General features: G+C 39.9%; 1 protein-coding gene across 6 annotated transcripts in view; it reads right to left on the bottom strand.

Annotated features, from left to right (window-relative positions):
• PPP2R3A (protein phosphatase 2 regulatory subunit B''alpha) overlaps positions 1–18,441 on the bottom strand; it is a 239,225-nt gene that overhangs the window by 202,191 nt on the left and 18,593 nt on the right. For 5 of the 6 annotated variants that reach the window (XM_066244971.1, XM_066244967.1, XM_066244966.1 and 2 more), the window contains exon 2: positions 3,307–3,490. The gene's annotated coding sequence lies outside the window, so the exon portion shown is untranslated. The remainder of the gene's footprint in view (positions 1–3,306; positions 3,491–18,441) is intronic. The other variant, XM_066244969.1, reaches the window with a different exon arrangement.

Here is an 18,441-nt window from a genome sequence, read left to right as displayed (position 1 = left end):
GAAATCAAGGAAGAAATAAAAAAATTCCTAGAAATGAATGATAATGAGCATACAACTCAAAATTTATGGGACACAACGAAAGCAATACTGAGAGGGAAGTTCACAGCACTACAGGCACACTTTAAGAAGCTAGAAAAAGCTCAAATAAACAACTTATCTAAAAGAAATAGAAAAAGAACAGCAAGTAAAGCCCAAAGGTAGTGGAAGGAAGGAAATAATAAAGATCAGAGCAGAAATAAATGATATAGAGGCTAAAGAAACAATACAGAGGATCAATGAAACCAGGAGCTGGTTCTTTGAAAAGGTAAACAAGATCGATGAACCTTTAACTAGACTCACCAAGAAAAAAAGAGAGAAGACTCAAATAAATAAAATTAGAAATGAGAGTGGACAAATAACAACTGACACAACAGAAATACAAAATATTGTAAGAAAATACTATGAAGAACAGTATGCCAAAAAACTAGACAACCTAGATGAAATGAACAAATTCCTTGAAACATATAATCTTCCAAAACTCAATCTAGAAGAATCAGAAAACCTAAACAGACCAATTACAACAAATGAGATCAAAACAGTTATCAAAAAACTCCCAACAAAGAAAAGACCTGGGCCAGATGGCTTCACAAGTGAATTCTACCAAATATTCAAAGAAGAATTAATTTCTATCCTTCTCAAGCTATTTCAAAAAATTCAAGAAGAAGGAAGACTTCCAAGCTCCTTTTATGAGGTGAGCATAATTCTGATTCCAAAACCAGGCAAAGACAACACAAAGAAAGAAAATTATAGGCCAATATCCCTGATGAATATAGATGCTAAAATCCTCAACAAAATATTAGCAAACCGGATCCAACAATATATGGAAAAAATCATACACCATGATCAAGTGGGATTTATTCTGGGGAGGCAAGGCTGGTACAATATTTGCAAATCAATCAATGTGATTCATCACATAAACAAAAGGAAGGAGAAAAACCACATGATAATTTCAATAGATGCAGAAAAGATATTTGATAAAATCTAGCACCCATTCATGATCAAAACTCTCAACAAAGTGGGATTACAGGGAACATACCTCAACATGATAAAAGCCATCTATGACAAACCCACAGCCAACATCATACTCAATGGGCAAAAATTAAAAGCAATCCCCTTAAGATCAGGAAGAAGGCAGGGGTGCTCCCTTTCACCACTCTTATTCAACATAGTCCTGGAAGTCCTAGCCACAGCAATCAGACAAGAAAGAGAAATAAAAGGTATTCAAGTTGGAAAAGAAGAAGTAAAACTATCACTATTTGCAGATGATACAATATTGTATATAGAAAACCCTAAAGTCTCAGTCAAAAAACTACTAGACCTGATAAATGAATTCAGCAAAGTGGCAGGATATAAAATTAATACTCAGAAATCAGAGGCATTTTTATACACAAGCAATGAACTGTCAGAAAGAGAAATTAAGGAAACAATCCCCTTCACTATTACAACCAAAAAAATAAAGTACCTAGGAGTACATTTAACCAAGAAGACTAAAGACTTGTACTCGAAAAATTATAAAACATTGATAAAAGAAACAAGGAAGAGAGTGGAGAAATAACAACTGACTTTGTGGAGGCATATACCGTGCTCATGGTTAGGAAGAATAAACATCATTAAAATGTCTATATTACCCAAAGCAATTTATAAATTCAGTGCAATACCAATTAAAATACCAATGATATACTTAAAAGATATAGATCACATATTCCAAAAATTTATACAGAACCAAAAGAGAACACGAATAGCCTCAGCAATCTTAAAAAAGAAGAATAAAGGGGGAGGTATCACACTTCCTGATATCAAGTTATACTACAAGGCCATTGTACTCAAAACAGCATGGTACTGGCATAAGAACAGGCATATAGATCAATGGAACAGAACAGAGAACCCAGAAATAAACCCACAGCTCTATGGACAACTGATATTTGACAAAGGAGGTAAGGGCATACAATGGAGTAAAGACAGCCTCTTCAACAAATGGTGTTGGGAAAATTGGACAGCAACCTGCAAAAAAATGAAACTGGACCACCAACTTACACCACTCACAAAAATAAACTCAAAATGGATAAAAGACTTAAATGTAAGCTGTGAAACCATAAGCATCTTAGAAGAAAACATAGGCAGTAAGCTCTCTGACATCTTTTGCAGCGATATATTTGCTGATTTATCTCCACGGGCAAGTGAAATAAAAGACAGGATAAACAAATGGGACTATATCAAACTAAAAAGCTTTTGCACAGCCAAAGACAATAAGAACAGAATAACAAGACAAACTACACAATGGGAGAACATATTTGACAGTATGTCTGATAAGGGGTTAATAACCAAAATTTATAAAGAACTTGTAAATCTCAACATCAGAAATACAAACAACCCAATCAAAAATGGGTAAAAGTAATGAATACACACTTCTCCAAAGAGGACATACAGAGGGCCAATAAACATATGAAAAATGCTCAACATCACTAATCATTACGGAAGTGCAAATTAAAACCACAATGAGATATCACCTAACACCAGTCAGGCGCTCATCAACAAAACAACACAGGGTAAGTGCTGTCGAGGATGTGGAGAAAAGGGAACCCTCCTGCACTGCTGGTGGGAATGCAGACTGGTGCAGCCTCTGTGGAAAACAGTATGGAGATTCCTCAAAAAATTATAAATCGAACTGCCTTTTGACCCAGCTATCCCACTTTTAGGAATATACCCCAAGAACACCATAGAACTTTTCCAGAAGGAGAAATGCACCCCCATGTTTATGGCAGCATTGTTCACAATAGCGAAGATCTGGAAACAGCCCAAGTGTCCGTCAGAGGATGAATGGATTAAAAAGCTTTGGTACATATATACTATGGAATACTACTCAGCCATAAGAAATGATAACATTGGATCATTTACAATAACATGGATGGACATTGATAACATTATATGGAGTGAAATAAGTAAATCAGAAAAAAACTAAGAACTATATGAACCCATACATGGATGGGACATAAAAATGAGACTCAGAGACATGGACAAGAATGTGATGGTAACAGGGGGTGGAGTGGGGGGGGGGAGGGGGCGAAGAAGGAGAGAGAGGGGGTGGGGGGAGGGGAGGGGCACAAAGAAAACCAGATAGAAGTTGACAAAAGACAATTTGACTTTGGGTGAGGGGTATGCAGCATAATCAAATGTCAAAATAATCTGAAGATGTTTTCTCTGAACATATGTACCCTGATTTATCAATGTCACTGCATTAAAATTAATAAATTAAAAAAACACAACAACTTACTTTTCTTTTCCCTCCAGTGGAACAACAGGAAATGGGGCTGAGACAAAGCACCAGGTGGGCAGTCAGGAGTGCTATCCTTGCTTCAGCTGCTGTCCTGACCGCTGGGTAAGCTGGTCCAGTCACTTTGCTCCCTGGGATTTCACCTCTTATGGAAAAACGGGATAAAAAATGGCTCGGAGTCTAGGGAACATGAGAAAAGCAAAAATTTTTTCTTGGTTAGAATTAGTAAAAAAACTGTATTTTACCAGAGAACTATTTTGAATTATTACCTGATGTGGGAACCACAGTGAACTGGCTATTAATTTTTAATGCATGCAGTGGCCAAGACATGGAAACAACCAAAAAGCCCTTCAATAGAAGACTGGATAAAGAAGATGTGGCACATATACACTATGGAATACTACTCAGCCATAAGAAATGATGACATCAGATCATTTACAGCAAAATGGTGGGATCTTGATAACATTATAAGGAATGAAATAAGTAAATCAGAAAAAAAACAAGAACTACATGATTCCATACATTGGTGGAACATAAAAATGAGACTAAGAGACATGGACAAGAGTGTGGTGGTTACCAGGGGTGGGGGGAGGGAGGACATGGGAGGGAGGGAGGGAGAGTTAGGGGGAGGGGGAGGGGCACAGAGAACTAGATAGAGGGTGGCGGAGGACAATCTGACTTTGGGCGAGGGGTACGCAACATAATTTAATGACAAAATAACCTAGACATGTTTTCTTTGAATATATGTACCCTGATTTATTAATGTCATCCCATTACCATTAATAAAAATTTATTAAAAAAAAAATTTTTTTTAATGCATGTAATTTGCAGAGCTACTGGTTTCCCTGAGTACTGGCTCTGAAAGAAAAATTTAGGGGTTAAACTTTTACCATTTTATAATTTAAAAGATTTTATTTATTATTACATACCAAAATAACAATAGTTGTCCTTCTGCTGGTAGTATTTTAAGTTAACTCCTATTTTCTTTTTCTAAGTCTTTTTCTATTTGGGAGGAGATCATATAAAAATCAAACTACATTCTATTATAAAAATCATTTAGACAGTTTAGAAAAACATATATACAATACAGTTTAATAAACTTTTTTTTTTTGGTATTTTTTTCTGAAGTGAGAGGCAGAGAGGCAGTCTCCCGCATGTGCCTGATCAGGATCCACCTGGCATGCCCTTTTTTATTTATTTTTTTATAATAATTTTATTTTTTTAATGGGGTGACATCAATAAATCAGGATACATATATTCAAAGATAACAAGTCCAGGTTATCTTGTCGTTCAATTATGTTGCATACCCATCACCCAAAGTCAGATTGTCCTCTGTCACCTTCTATCTTGTTTTCTTTGCGCCCCTCCCCCTCCCCCTTTCCCTCTCCCATTCCCCCCCCCCTAACCACCACACTCTTATCAATGTCTCTTAGTTTCACTTTTATGTCCCACCTACGTATGGAATAATGCAGTTCCTGGTTTTTTCTGATTTACTTATTTCGCTTCGTATCATGTTATCAAGATCCCACCATTTTGCTGTAAATGTTCCGATGTCATCATTTCTTATGGCTGAGTAGTATTCCATAGTGTATATGTGCCTTTTTTTTTTGTTTCCCTTCCTGTTCCCTTAATAAATGCCATCATTTAAAATGTAAGACTTTTAAAACTAAAATTCCTACAATAGTATTAACTTAATCACAAAACAATGTTTTACATTCTATGCCTTATTTTTTAGCACACATTTAACAACTAAACTGACTTCCAAGGTAACGTTTTTACCTACTTAATCCAATTTATACTTTAAGACTGCATTTAGGAGCTATTTCACTTAAGAAGTCTTCTCTCACCAACACCACCCTTCAACTTTTCTCTGCTAGGATAGTTGAGTTATCTCTGCTTCCTGTTTTCATGCTAATTTCTTTTTACATCAATAATGCATGTTACCATCTGCCTGCTATCTCACACAGAACCTGAGACAGAGATAGTTGTGTAAGTGACTTACCACCAGAGTGTGCTCAGAAGAAGAGAAAAAAGTGAAGAAAATATGGTAAAGCAGGGGGGAAAGTCAGGGAAGGATTTGGTCTTGGGTCTCCGCTAGAGCATAGCTTTAGTCCAATGCACTGGGAATTCTAGAGCATTAATTGCTGGCATGCCCTCTTGATGCTCTGCTCATCTGGGGCATTGCTCTGTTGCAACCGGAGCCATTCTAGCACCTGAGGCAGAGGCCATGGAGCCATCCTCAGCACTTGGGCCAACTTTGTTCCAATGGAGCCTTGGCTGCGGGAGGGGAAGAGAGAGACAGAGAAGAAGGAGAGGGGGAGGGCTGGAGAAGCAGATGAGCGCTTCTCCTGTGTGCCCGGGCCGGGAATCGAACCCGGAACTCCTGTATGCCAGGCCGACACTCTCTACCACTGAACCAACTGGCCACAGACCAGTTTAATAAACTTTTGAGTGCCGTTCCAAGTCAGATTCTTTTCAAGAAGAGGAACTATAATCTATGATTTTGCTTCAAAGCAGTTTCAATGTAAATAGACAGAGAAAGAAGATACCTAACCTTCATATCAAGAAAAACATTCCAGGCCCTGGCCGGTTGGCTCAGCGGTAGAGCGTCGGCCTGGCGTGTGGGGGACCCAGGTTCAATTCCCGGCCAGGGCACATAGGAGAAGCGCCCATTTGCTTCTCCACCCCCCCTCCTTCCTCTCTGTCTCTCTCTTCCCCTCCCGCAGCCAAGGCTCCATTGGAGCAAAGATGGCCCGGGCGCTGGGGATGGCTCCTTGGCCTCTGCCCCAGGTGCTAGAGTGGCTCTGGTCGCGGCAGAGTGACCCCCCAGAGGGGCAGAGCATCGCCCCCTGGTGGGCAGAGCATCGCCCCTGGTGGGCGTGCCAGGTGGATCCCGGTCGGGCACATGCGGGAGTCTGTCTGACTGTCTCTCCCCGTTTCCAGCTTCAGAAAAATACAAAAAAAAAAAAAGAAAAAAAAAGAAAAAAAAGAAAAACATTCTAGAAAGCAGGACTCCTGAACCCAGTCCTGGAGTCAAGCAGAAGTAGTTGGCTGCAAGAAGAAAGGGAAAATGACTTGTGGACAAAGGGAGCAAAGCAAGGGGTGGCATGTGATGTGAGGAGCTATCAGGAGTTTGGTATTATTCCAGTGTCAAGTGTGAAGAGAGGCTTCTAGGAGCTACACTTGAAAGGGGGGTACAGAGGCAACAAAGCATCAGAGAGCCCCTGAGAGGTTTCAATGGAGGAAGGAGGGGATGAGGTCAGAGTTACACTGTAGGCAAAGGACAGACAGAAGTGGGGGGAGCAAGGTTTAAAGCTAGATAGATAATCTAGGTAGAAGGGCTCTGTAGAGTCCAGAAAAGAATCAATGAGGCTACAGAAGAAGGCAGCTCAGAGGCTTAAGTGACTAAGCCATGATCATAAATCTATGAGCAGGATCTGAATGTCTTTTATCTAAGCACAAATTCTGGCCAATGCTAACAACTGAACTCAAATTTATTTTTATTAAGTAAATTATGGATTTTAAAAAAGACTTTATTCATTTATTTATATTAACTACCTAAATGTTAGGGGTATTATAGAAAAGAAGCAAAGCTTGTCTTGTGAGGAACTTATGGGATAAATGAAATAAGACAAAAAAAGAATACATGGATTCATTCAACAGATACCTATTCTCCTCCTGGGTCTGCTGGAGATCACAGTCTAGAGCAGGTGTGGCCAACAGTTTTTGCCCCCGGGCCAGATTAGAAAGAAAACGTTTTTCATGGGCTGGACGAAATATTAAAATTAAAAAATGTTAAATACAAAAATGATTTGTTTAAGTAAACAAAATTTTATTACATACTTTGTTTATAAATAAATGTGAGTGAAAAAAATTTTAATATACAGTATTATTTTTAATAAAAATATATTTTAGCCTGACTGGGCGGTGGCGCAGTGGATAGAGCGTCGGACTGGGATGCGGAAGACCCAGGTTCAAGACCCCAAGGTTGCCAGCTTGAGCGAGGGCTCATCTGGTTTGAGCAAAAGCTCACCAGCTTGAGCCCAAGGTCGCTGGCTCGAGCAAGGGGTTACTCAGTCTGCTGAAGGCCTGTGGTCAAGGCACGTATTAGAAAGCAATCAATGAACAACTTAAGGTGTCGCAACGTGCAACAAAAAACTAATGATTGATGCTTCTCATCTCTCCATTTCTGTCAGTCTGTCCCTGTCTATCCCTCTCTCTGACTCTGTAAAAAAATATATATGTATATATTTTAATAAAAATATAATTACATACCATATAAATATCCAAACTGTATCACAATCAATTGAAACAATATTTAATTAATAGAATGAGCTTGAAGGGGTTATATTGCAAATAAAACAATTATTTTGTTTTACAAACAGCCTGGACACATTTTCAGTTATCAACTGCAGCTACTGTCTATGCTACAATGCCACTTGATTCAGCACACTTGACCACAAAAATAACGAATTGTTTGACCTTGGTTGCGCACTGGCAAACTCTGCCTAAAAGAATGTGGGTTTCACATTGCCACTAAACGTCAAACAGTTCATATTGAGTACAGACGAGTACAAAAGTTGTAAATCTTTATAATGAAATTTTTAAAAAAATAAAGAAGTATTGCGAATCCATTCGACCAATTATTGCAAGTTAAACCTAGATTAGTCACACGAGGAATTCTTTTCCGCGTATCCCTATCTTCTTAAATATCTCGATTTCCAATAATCAAAGTCGCTTCCGCTTCTAAGTAGCTGAGATTTTAAAGTAGTGGAGAATATTAAAAATTTAATCGCGGGCCACATAAACTCATTATGTGGGCTGAATCCGGCCATGGGCTGTATGTTGGCCATGCCTGGTCTAATGACAGTTACTTTCAGAACATGATTTTTACATCCTTTTGGTACAAACGAGCAGAGAGGCTCTTCAGAGCCAACTGGGCAATTCTAGAAAATGACCAGGAACCTGGGGTAATATAAATAGAACATGGTCAAGGGAAAATTTGCTTAAATGAGATGATAAGATGACAGGAAAAAATTCCCGAAGAATAGCACGAATGGCAGAAAGCTGGGAAGGGGACTGGGATTGCCTTCAACGCAGCTCGGATTTGACAGATCAAAGGTGTTTATTTTTAATCCTGACATAAAAGTAATGACTGTAGAAATACTACATGCCTGCTGTGAGTGAGAGAGAGAGAAAGAGAAGGAGGGAGAGGGAGAGAAAGTGGGAGAAGGGGAAGAGGAAAGAGGGGAGAGAGAGGGGGAGAAGGGGAAGAGGAAAGAAGGGGAGAGAGAGGGGGAGGAGAAAGAGAGAGAGAAGCAGAGATCACACCTAGACAGAGTATCAACGTGAACATTTTTGTAAATGTCTTTTCTGACTTTAAATATACATATACAGACATGGTGATTTTTGTGAATATTTATTTTATATATATATTTTTAACAAAAGTGAGATTTAATTATAGTTTATTACCTTCTTTTTCTACTTTCCATGAAAATGAAAATCTACATCTTCTATCTTATATACATTGTGTATACATACCAAATTAACTTTCTCAATTCTCTACCGAGGCACATTAGGCTGTATGGTATGTAAGGTGCAGAAAGGAATCGAGCAGCAAGCAAATGACAAAACTGACTTTAGCTGTGGGAGCATTTTCAATGTTCTAAAGGTGGAAAGAGGTAAGACATGTGGAAGCTCTTGAGACTTTAGTGTTCCAGACATAAGATGAATAATGTCTGAATCTGGAATTCTTTGTGGATGAAGAGAAATTTCCAAAAAGGAAACAAAAAAGACTGCAACCCAACACACACTAAGGATGAAGTAATTTCAAATCTTCACATCTGCAGAACAGATAGAATGTCAAAAAAAGCACTCAGACAACTAAAAACAGTGGATGGACTGCCAGGGAAAATCCAAGTGTCATTTTAGTGATAATCCACAACCACAGCTTTCCAAGGAAGTGATAGAGATCCCCAAATTTTGCTCTAATGGAAAGCGCACTGAGTCTCTGTGAGATGCTAGGTGGCCTTGAAGACTTCTTGTAGCCTCTCTGGGCCTCTGTCCTTTGGCCTGGCCCTGGGAGTTACAAACTGTGCTTGTCAGAGTTCCCTTGGAAGCTGCCAATACTAGACATTTCCCACTGCAACCAGAATAGCTCTGCTTTTATCTGTTTTATATATTAGATCTCCAAAAAATATTTTATTTGAAAAAACAGAGTTCAACAGCTGAAAATCACAGGATTTAAAAAAAAATCATTCACCCTTCAGATTCTTTGTTAATCACAAAGGTAAAAACATAAATTTATAATGAAGGGATCTGAAAGTTGCCACCTTAACACCTTAATAAACTTAACATCACTAATGGTGGGACAATCAGATAATATGCACCTCTTGATATGATGCAATATGAAAATTGAAGTATCATTGATAGAATGTTCTTGCCAAAAATATTTGCCTTTAATCAATCTTTTAGAGCTAATATCCAGTTACAGGAAAAATATGCAATAGTGAAATAAGTTAAACAATACCATGAGGAAACAAATTCATGGTATGAATCATTTTATAAGACAATTAGTCTGGTCTCTTCAATAAGACAGTATCAAGACAGAAAAAGTATGAGTGTGGGGTTCACTGGGGGAGAAGCAGATGGAAGGAACACTGACAAAAGGCTCTGAGGTGAAACTGTGTCTTGAATGTTTAGCAAGGATGAGAATGGCAGTGTGACTAGACTTTGGGATGGGAAGCTATTGAAAGAATTTTGTACAGAGAAATGACATCTGAATTACTTTTTAACAAGATCCTTCTGGTTGCTGTGATGAGAACAGACTACAGGAAACAACAGCGGAAGTAGGGAGACTAAATTTGCCTGGAATGAGATGATGATGGTTTGGATCAGGCGGCAGCAGGGGAAGGGTGAGAAGTAGTTAGATTCTGAATATATTTTGAAATAAGAGCCAATGGGACAATGTGTGTGTTGTGTGAAAAAGAGGGAGATCAAGGATGACTCTAAGGGTTGGCTTTTTATAATAAAAACTGTTCTTTTGTTTTTTTGCTTGAACTGGAAGAAGAGAATTGATATGAATTGAGACAGGAAAGATAGCAGAGAGAACCGATTTGTTGGTGGCTGAGGAAGTTGTGGCCGAAAGGAAGGTCAATAGTTTTGAATGTTACCTTTGACATGGCTATTAGACATTCAGGTAAAGATGTGCAGAATGATGTTGGAGAATTGAGTCTGGACTTTAGGGAAGATATTTGGGCTGACACAAATTTGAATAATTTTAAAGCCTTGAGACTAGATGAGCTCACCAAATGAGGGAAAAAGAGAAAAAAATATAGAGAAACATTTACTTTATAATAAATCTTTTTCTATAAGATTCTAGTCTATATCTCTGTATAAGAATTCAAAAAGAAACATGCAAAGGCTGAGCCCTGGTATATTCAAATATGTGGAGTAGTGCTGTCTAATGGAACTTCCTGTAATGATGAAATGTTTGTGCATTTGTACCATTCAAGAGGTAGCCAATATCCACATGTGGCTATTAAGTACCTGTACTTGAAATATGACAATTCAATTGTAAGTGAATAACTGAAAATTTAATCATGTAGCTAGTGGTATATACACTATTGCACAGCACAGATCAAGAATCTGGGCAAGGAAAGAAGAATCAGCAGAGACAGAGAAGACATAGCCAGAGGGGGAGGAATTGTGAGGCGATTCTCCATGGGTCTCTCATGCTTCTTTTTTTTTTTCTTAGTGAGAGAGAGAAAGAGAGAGGGAGGGAGGGACAGACAAGAACAGACAGAAAGGAAGAGAGATAAAAAGCATCAACTCATTATTGCGGCACTTTAGTTGTTCATTGATTGCTTTCTCATATGTGCCATGATTGGGGGGCTCCAGCTGAGTCAGTGACCTCTTGCTCAAGCCAGTGACCATGGAGTCATGTCTATGATTCCACGCTCAAGCCAGATGAGCCTGTGCTCAAGCCAGAGACCTCAGGGACCTGGGTCCTCAGTGTCACAGGTTGATGCTCTATCCACTGTGCCACTGCCTGGTCAGGTGGGTCTTTCATGTTTTTGCACACATTGTAAGTGAGGCACTGACTCACTTAGAATTCAGTGATACGACATGATGTAATGTGATGTGATATATGATACGATATGATATGACATGACATGACAGTTCTGGACTACCTTTTCAAGAATGTTTGCATAGCAACAGCCCTGGAAGACTTGGTAGCGTCTCCCTCTGAAGCATAGGGTCACTGTCCAGTATAATAAAGTAATGGTTCCCTCTGGACCAAAGAGAAGGCATGCTTACTGCTCATTATTAATGGTTTGGGTTCTCTCAGACAGGTTTCCTTTCTAATAACACCCCCTCCCCGCCATGAGTGCAGGTGTAATTGGGCCCTCTTTACATTGCCTTGAAGGTAACTGGGCTCAGAGAACCAGGACAAAAACACTGCTACTATGGCTACCACTACTGCTGTAAGTAATAAACCATCTTTCCCCCCTGATCCAGAAGTCTGTGTCTTTTACTACCATTCATGAAATTGTAGCAGGTTAACTTGCTGGCTTACAAAAAGAATAAAATTTATTATTATTATTATTATTATTATTATTATTTGTATTTTTCCAAAGTGAGAAGCAGGGAAGAGGCAGACAGACTCCCGCATGCACCTGACTGGGATCCATCTGGCATGCCCACCAAGGGGCGATGCTCAGCCCCTCTGGGGTGTTGCTCCACTGTGATCAGAGCCATTCCAGAGCCTGAGGCGAGGCCGTGGACTGTCCTCAGCACCCGGGGCCAACTTTGCTCCAATGGAGCCTTGGCTGCGGGAGGGTAAGAGAGAGATAGAGAAAAAGGAGAGGGGGAGGAGGGGGAAGCAGATGGGCACTTCTCCTGTGTGCCCTGACCAGGAATCGAATGGGACATCCACACGCCAGGCCAACGCTCTACCGCTGAGCCAACCCGCCAGGGCCAAAAAGAGTAAAATTTTAGATCCTTTATAGTTCTTGACAAGTATCTTAGAAGCTAAGTGAAGAAGCTGTTTTAAGGAGGAGGAACTGATCAACCCTGCTCTTGAATGTTAATACTGAGAAATGACAGATGTAGGCATCACAGGTAACTTATAAGAGTGGTTTTATTGGAATTGTGGGGGCAGAAAACTGACTGGCTTGAGTACAAAACAGAATAGGAAGAGAAATAGCAACAGAATATAGACAACTCTTTCAAGTTTTGCTATAAAGTTTCAGCAAAATAAGTTAGGAAAGTGGAGTCAAGGAGGATTATTTATAAAATGGGAGAAATAAAAGCACATTTTCACATATAGACAACAACTCAGAAGAGGGGAACTGATATAAGAGAAAAAGTTATAAAGCTCTTAGGTAGGTTAGTTCTTTCACAGAACAGGACAGAAAACACAATATAGGAATACCACTGCAGGTAGTGGCTAGGTGTGGTGATGATAGCTTGTGAAAGCTTTTTTTTTTTTCCTAGTTCTTTTCTAAAATAGGAGGTAAGGTCACCAGTTGAAAGTGAAGAGTGGGGAGGAGATGGTGAACATCTGAAGAGAATAAGGACATGCAATAGGCATCTAGGGGAGAGATGTAACAGAAACTGACTGGGGAAATCTAGTATGATTGCCAGGCAACATTATGGGTCCACTTGAGGTTACATCATGAAATTAATGCAAGCTCAGCAGTATGATTTTACAGTCATGAAACAGGCAAAGGGTTGGATTTAATCAGCACTGTGGTTTAGCCTGGCAAGGATGCCTGGCAAGGAATCAATGATGTATGCATGGGACTGATGATGGTATCTAAGCTCTATCCCATCTTCTGAAATCCTAACCTTTCCACTGAGCCCTGTGGGACTCATGGATAGATATCAGTTATATAAATACCAATATCCTAGGCTTCTTTTCTGAAGTTTTCTTCAACTTCCTTTAAGCTTCTTCTTTAAATGGAAACTGAGATGCTGCTTTCCCTGTAGCCCTCTCAGGCACTGATTCGTTTTCTCTTCCATACCCTTCAAACATAGTGCCTTAGGTGCCTTCTTGTTCTTCGTCGCTATCTGCAGTCCCTCCTCCTTCTGCCCTCTCCAAAACTCCCCTGCTTTGAGTCACACATCATTAGACTCCACCACCTACTCCCCCTCCTTACTGCATATTTATCTCCCCCTGGTCAGTCTCTCTCATTCCTGGATGATTGCAGCTTTTGGCTCACCATCACTTTAACACGATTTCTGTTACAACTGTTATCAATTTCAACAGATAGTCCATCTGATATCCTGGCCTCTTAGTTTCTTGATCCTTTCTCTATAATTATGTGGATCTTTTCTCTACCCTGTCTCAGCCACTTTCTACCATGATGATAACCTAACCTTTTAGAACATCTAAAAGTATATTTTAATAACTATACATCTGAAGGAGTATCATTTACCAGAAACTTACTGATGAGTTCAAAATAAGACCAATCCTGTGTAGGCCTCCACTGGGAGAGAGAATGGTCATACATCAGGCATGAGACCACCCACCAAGGAATTCACCCTACCACCAACAAACAATGAAAGAGAACAAGAAAGGGAGAACTAGGCATGCTTCCTCTGAGGCCTCTGAGCTTAGGCATATGGGTAAAGGGCTGAGATTCCCCTTGTATTGGGCTCTCAAAGGGAAGATTAACATTATTACACCAACATTTTTAAAGTGCTTATATGCTGGTTACTGTGCTGAGCACTTAAATGCATTGTTTAATTCTTATGCCAACACTGAGGTTAGTGTCACCTCCATTTCACAGATGAAGAAACTGGGGCCAAGAGAAGTTAAAAAAATGTTTTTGATCATATTACACACATAGAAAATGGGAAAACATATTTGAGGCCAGGTAACATCAAAGCTCCTCTGTCTTATACCATCTGTATTAGGGCTAAGCTGGGCCAAATCAGTACTTGAGTTCCTGAAGAAAGAAATTGTCTCAAAACCTAGTAAGCATAAGAAAAAAGAAAGGAAGGAAAGAAGAAAGAATGGAAGGAAGAAAGGAAGAGAGGAAAGGAAGAAGAAAGAAAAGAAGGAAGGGAGGAGGGTAGGAAGAAAGGGAGGAAGAGAGAAGGAAGGAAAGAAGGAGGGAGGGAGGGAGGGAAGGAAGGAAGGAAGGAAGGAAGGAAGGAAGGAAGGAAGGAAAGAAGGAAGGAAAGAAGGAAGGAAGGAAGGAAGGAAGGAAAGTAGGAAGGAAGGAAGGAGATAAGAAATGTATAGAATTCATTTGTAGTAACCTGGATAGGAAGAAGAAAATGTTTTTAAAACACAATTTTGTTTTTCAGAAACCTTGAAAACCTGTCAAATTTATTAGTGAATAATGAAAGCGTGACACAAAAATAGCCACATAAAAGAAAAGCATAACAGATAGTCAATGGGGTAAAATTTAAAGTAATACTCTGAAAAACCAATAAATAATGTTACCTATTTGAACTTCCACACTATGAAAATATTACCAAACATTATAAGCATAATTAAGACAATAAGTTTGTCAACAATAAAACTAAGACACAACTAAAAGCATACTCACAAATGGAACCATATCTCGTAATAGGATTTTATATAAGACATGCAAAAGACCAAGTATAAAGCTTTTTTTGTTTGTTTGTTTTTGTTTTTAAGAACAAGTGATCTATGAGATTAAATCAACAGGAAGAAAATCGAAAATGCAAAAGACTTTAAATGTGGAAGAGCTACAAATACCAGGGCAAGAGAAAAAAATTAACAGAAGAGTGAAACATGATTTGGAGAAAACATATAAATACAAAGGTTACGTGGGAAGATTCTCTGAACAGAAGAAATAATTCCCATTTATTCACAAATTATTTATTATGCATTTATAGTGCTTCTAAAGTTTCTCAGAAAGGGGGGTGATAGATGTAGGTGGCAGTGTGATGGATCAGGGAAATAGAAGGAGAGATGAGTCAGAAAGTCACTGCAGCCTGACTGTGTAGTGGTGCAGTGGACAGAGCGTCGGCCTGGGATACAGAGGACCCAGGTTCAAAACCTCAAGGTGGCTGGCTTGAGCATGGGGTGCCAGCTTGAGCATGGGATTATAAACATGGCCCCATGGTTGCTAGTTTGAAGCCCAAGGTCGCCGGCTTGAGCCCAAGGTTGCTGGCTTGAGCAAGGGGTCACTGGCTCGGCTGAAGTCCCCCAGTCAAGGCATATAAGAGAAAGCAACCAATGAACAACTAAGGTGTTGCAACGAAGAATTGATGTTTCTCATCTTTCTCTCTGTCTGTCTCTCTCTCCCTGTTTCACTAAAAAAGAAAAAAAAAAGCCACTGCAATTTATTCATCCTCGTATCTGCAACATGTGGCCAATGCACAGCATAAAACAGGAATTCAACAATGTTTTAATGTATGAACTGTCAGATTCTGCAGAGTACACAAAAACTCAACTGGGGTAGGAAACAGGGCAAAAGCCCAGTGGAAATATCTCTAGGTAAGAAGGAAATGCAGATTATTTTCAGTTGACAACCTCAGTTTTCAAGTTTCTCTAGGTTTCACGTGTCCCTCAACAGAACCCCCTGCTTCCCCATTTCATTGTTTCCATTCTGGGTATGGATGGCTTTAGTATCTTATTTCTTCGTGCCACTGATCCCTTCTATTTATTTAATCCACCTTGACATATCTTAGGTGAGGCCTTATCTCAATTAAGATCATTAGTTCCTTTCCGCACTGACCCAGAGAATCTCTGAGCTTGCCCACTGGAGGAGCACATGAAGCATTGTCTGTCTACAAGACAATTTCAGACAAAAGGTTCTGGCGCTACTGGCTCAAGAGTAGAACATAAACTAAACAAGTCTGAATTACCACTTCTAGTGGGGCTCTGGGGCCACAATTTTGGCAGAAAAATTTTCATTCAATATCATGAAAGAAGTGTTGGGGAGGATGAAGGAACTGCGAAAGAGAAGGCTGAGATCAGACACGAAAGCGGAGTTGAGAGCAAGGATCAACTGCAAGAAGCTAAAAAGGAAGAAAGAAGCAGGTATGAAGATTGAGCCCACCAGGCCTGCCTCACCAACCCAGGGCTGTCATTCAACCTTAAGTACCCTGAGGGGTAACAGGAGAACCCTGAGACATTCCCAAAGTTCTTCATTCAGCTGACATTCTACACTCGCAACTGAGGAATCCCTATGTTCTGCAGATGGGAACCACCAGCAAGGGTGTATTTGTTATTAATTACTAACTGCATAGGCAGACAACCAGATAGCCTGGTGCATACACAACCAGAGTACCTTACTGGGACAATATAATTTTTTTTTTTTTTTTTTTTTTTTTAGAGACAGAGAGAAAGAGTCAGAGAGAGGGATAGACAGACAGGAACAGAGAGATGAGAAGCATCAATCATTAGTTTTTCGTTGTTCATTGATTTCTTTCTCATATGTGCCTTGACCGCGGGCCTTCAGCAGATTGAGTAACCCCTTGCTTGAGCCAGTGACCTTGGGCTCAAGCTGGTGAGCTTTTGCTCAAACCAGATAAGCCCGCACTTAAGCTGGTGACCTCAGGGTCTCGAACCTGAGTCTTCTGCATCCCAGTCCAATGCTCTATCCACTGCGCCACCGCCTGGTCAGCTGGGACAATATAATTTTTACAAAGTACTTGTTAGGTATTTGGAAGTCCATAAACATAAAATCACCACCTGCCATATTTGCAGGCCATACCCAGAACTCAGTAAGACCTGACCATCCTATCTGAAATCTCTCTCAATTTTCACCACTTCTCATGACCTTCACTGCTAAAATCCTGGCCCAAATTATCATCCTTTATCATCTGTACTACTGCCATGGCCTTCAAAACAGGTCTTTCTGCTTCCACTCTTGCCTCTACATATTCCAGTTATTCTACAAACAGCATAACCAGAGTAATATATAAAATTGGGAAAAAGCAGGTTTTTAGTTGCTCATATAGAAAATAAGACAATAATTAATAAATAATAAAAGAATAAGCTGTTTCTTGTACTCACAACTGCAAAACTACTTTTGCCCGCCCTGTAAATAGAGCGAACTGCTCTCCTATTTCCGATGTTCTAATGGTTACCCACTCCATTTTGAACAAACTCCTCCACCTAACACAGCTCTACAATCTGCCTAGCACCTCCCTGCTTCACCTTGCACTGCTCTCCTGCTGGCTTCCTTTTGGTTCCTGCAACAGCCTCCTCCTCTCCCTTGATCAAGGCCCCAACTCATTACTCTCTACCCATTGTCCAATATAATATCAGTATAGCACTTACTAGTACCTGAAATTGTTTTATTTATAGTTTACACAGTTACTGTATTTATCCCTCAAATGCACACTCCTTGAAGGCAAGGATCTTATTTGCCTCATTTGTCACTGTATCCCAACACCTGAACAGAGCCTGGCATAGAGGAAGCATTTAATTAAAGAAAGAAAAGAAAGAAGGGAGGGAGCAATTTTCTAATACACTACCATTTACATTTTGTTGGCCAATACCTTGACCAGGGAAAAATTCACTTTTTATAACCAGTTTAAGGAGGGACTGACTCCATCCAGGATGTTTGGCACTCTTGGGACATTTCTGATAACTGCTCAGCTTAGTCAGCATTTTACCTGATGAAAAGGTTGAACATATGCTTTGAACCTAAGAGAACTCCCTTTTCCCCCATCACAAATGCTGTAGCATTGACAGGCAAAGTACAGAAGATAATTGACTAGAGCTGTGTGACCCTGTACTCCCTCCTAACACACACACACACACACACACACACACACACACACACACAGAGAGAGAGAGAGAGAGAGAGAGAGAGAGAGAGAGAGAGAGAAAGACTGCAAACAAGAGCCTCAGTTATGTTTGTACTATCTAGGCAAGTTCTTTTATAAAAGTCTACTCAGCAAATAGACCTCTGGCTCACCTCTGTACCACCCTGACCTCCATACTTAGCTTACTGATGTCCAGATCTCTGAAGAATGCATCCCTACCTAGGCATTTAGGTACTAAGCACCTCAGAACATTTTGTCAGCCAGGCTTTGGTCCTTTAGGAAAAGGGACACATCCATACTGATAACTGGAGACTGGTACGAGCTTCTGCTGGTAGCAGTGTCACTCAGTGCACCTACCCCTAGTGGTG

This window comes from Saccopteryx bilineata, chromosome 10 (assembly GCF_036850765.1).
Source record: "Saccopteryx bilineata isolate mSacBil1 chromosome 10, mSacBil1_pri_phased_curated, whole genome shotgun sequence".
Taxonomy (NCBI): Eukaryota; Metazoa; Chordata; class Mammalia; order Chiroptera; family Emballonuridae; genus Saccopteryx; species Saccopteryx bilineata.
Note: the sequence above shows the minus strand (reverse complement) of the source record. Positions and strands in the feature narration are given on the sequence as shown.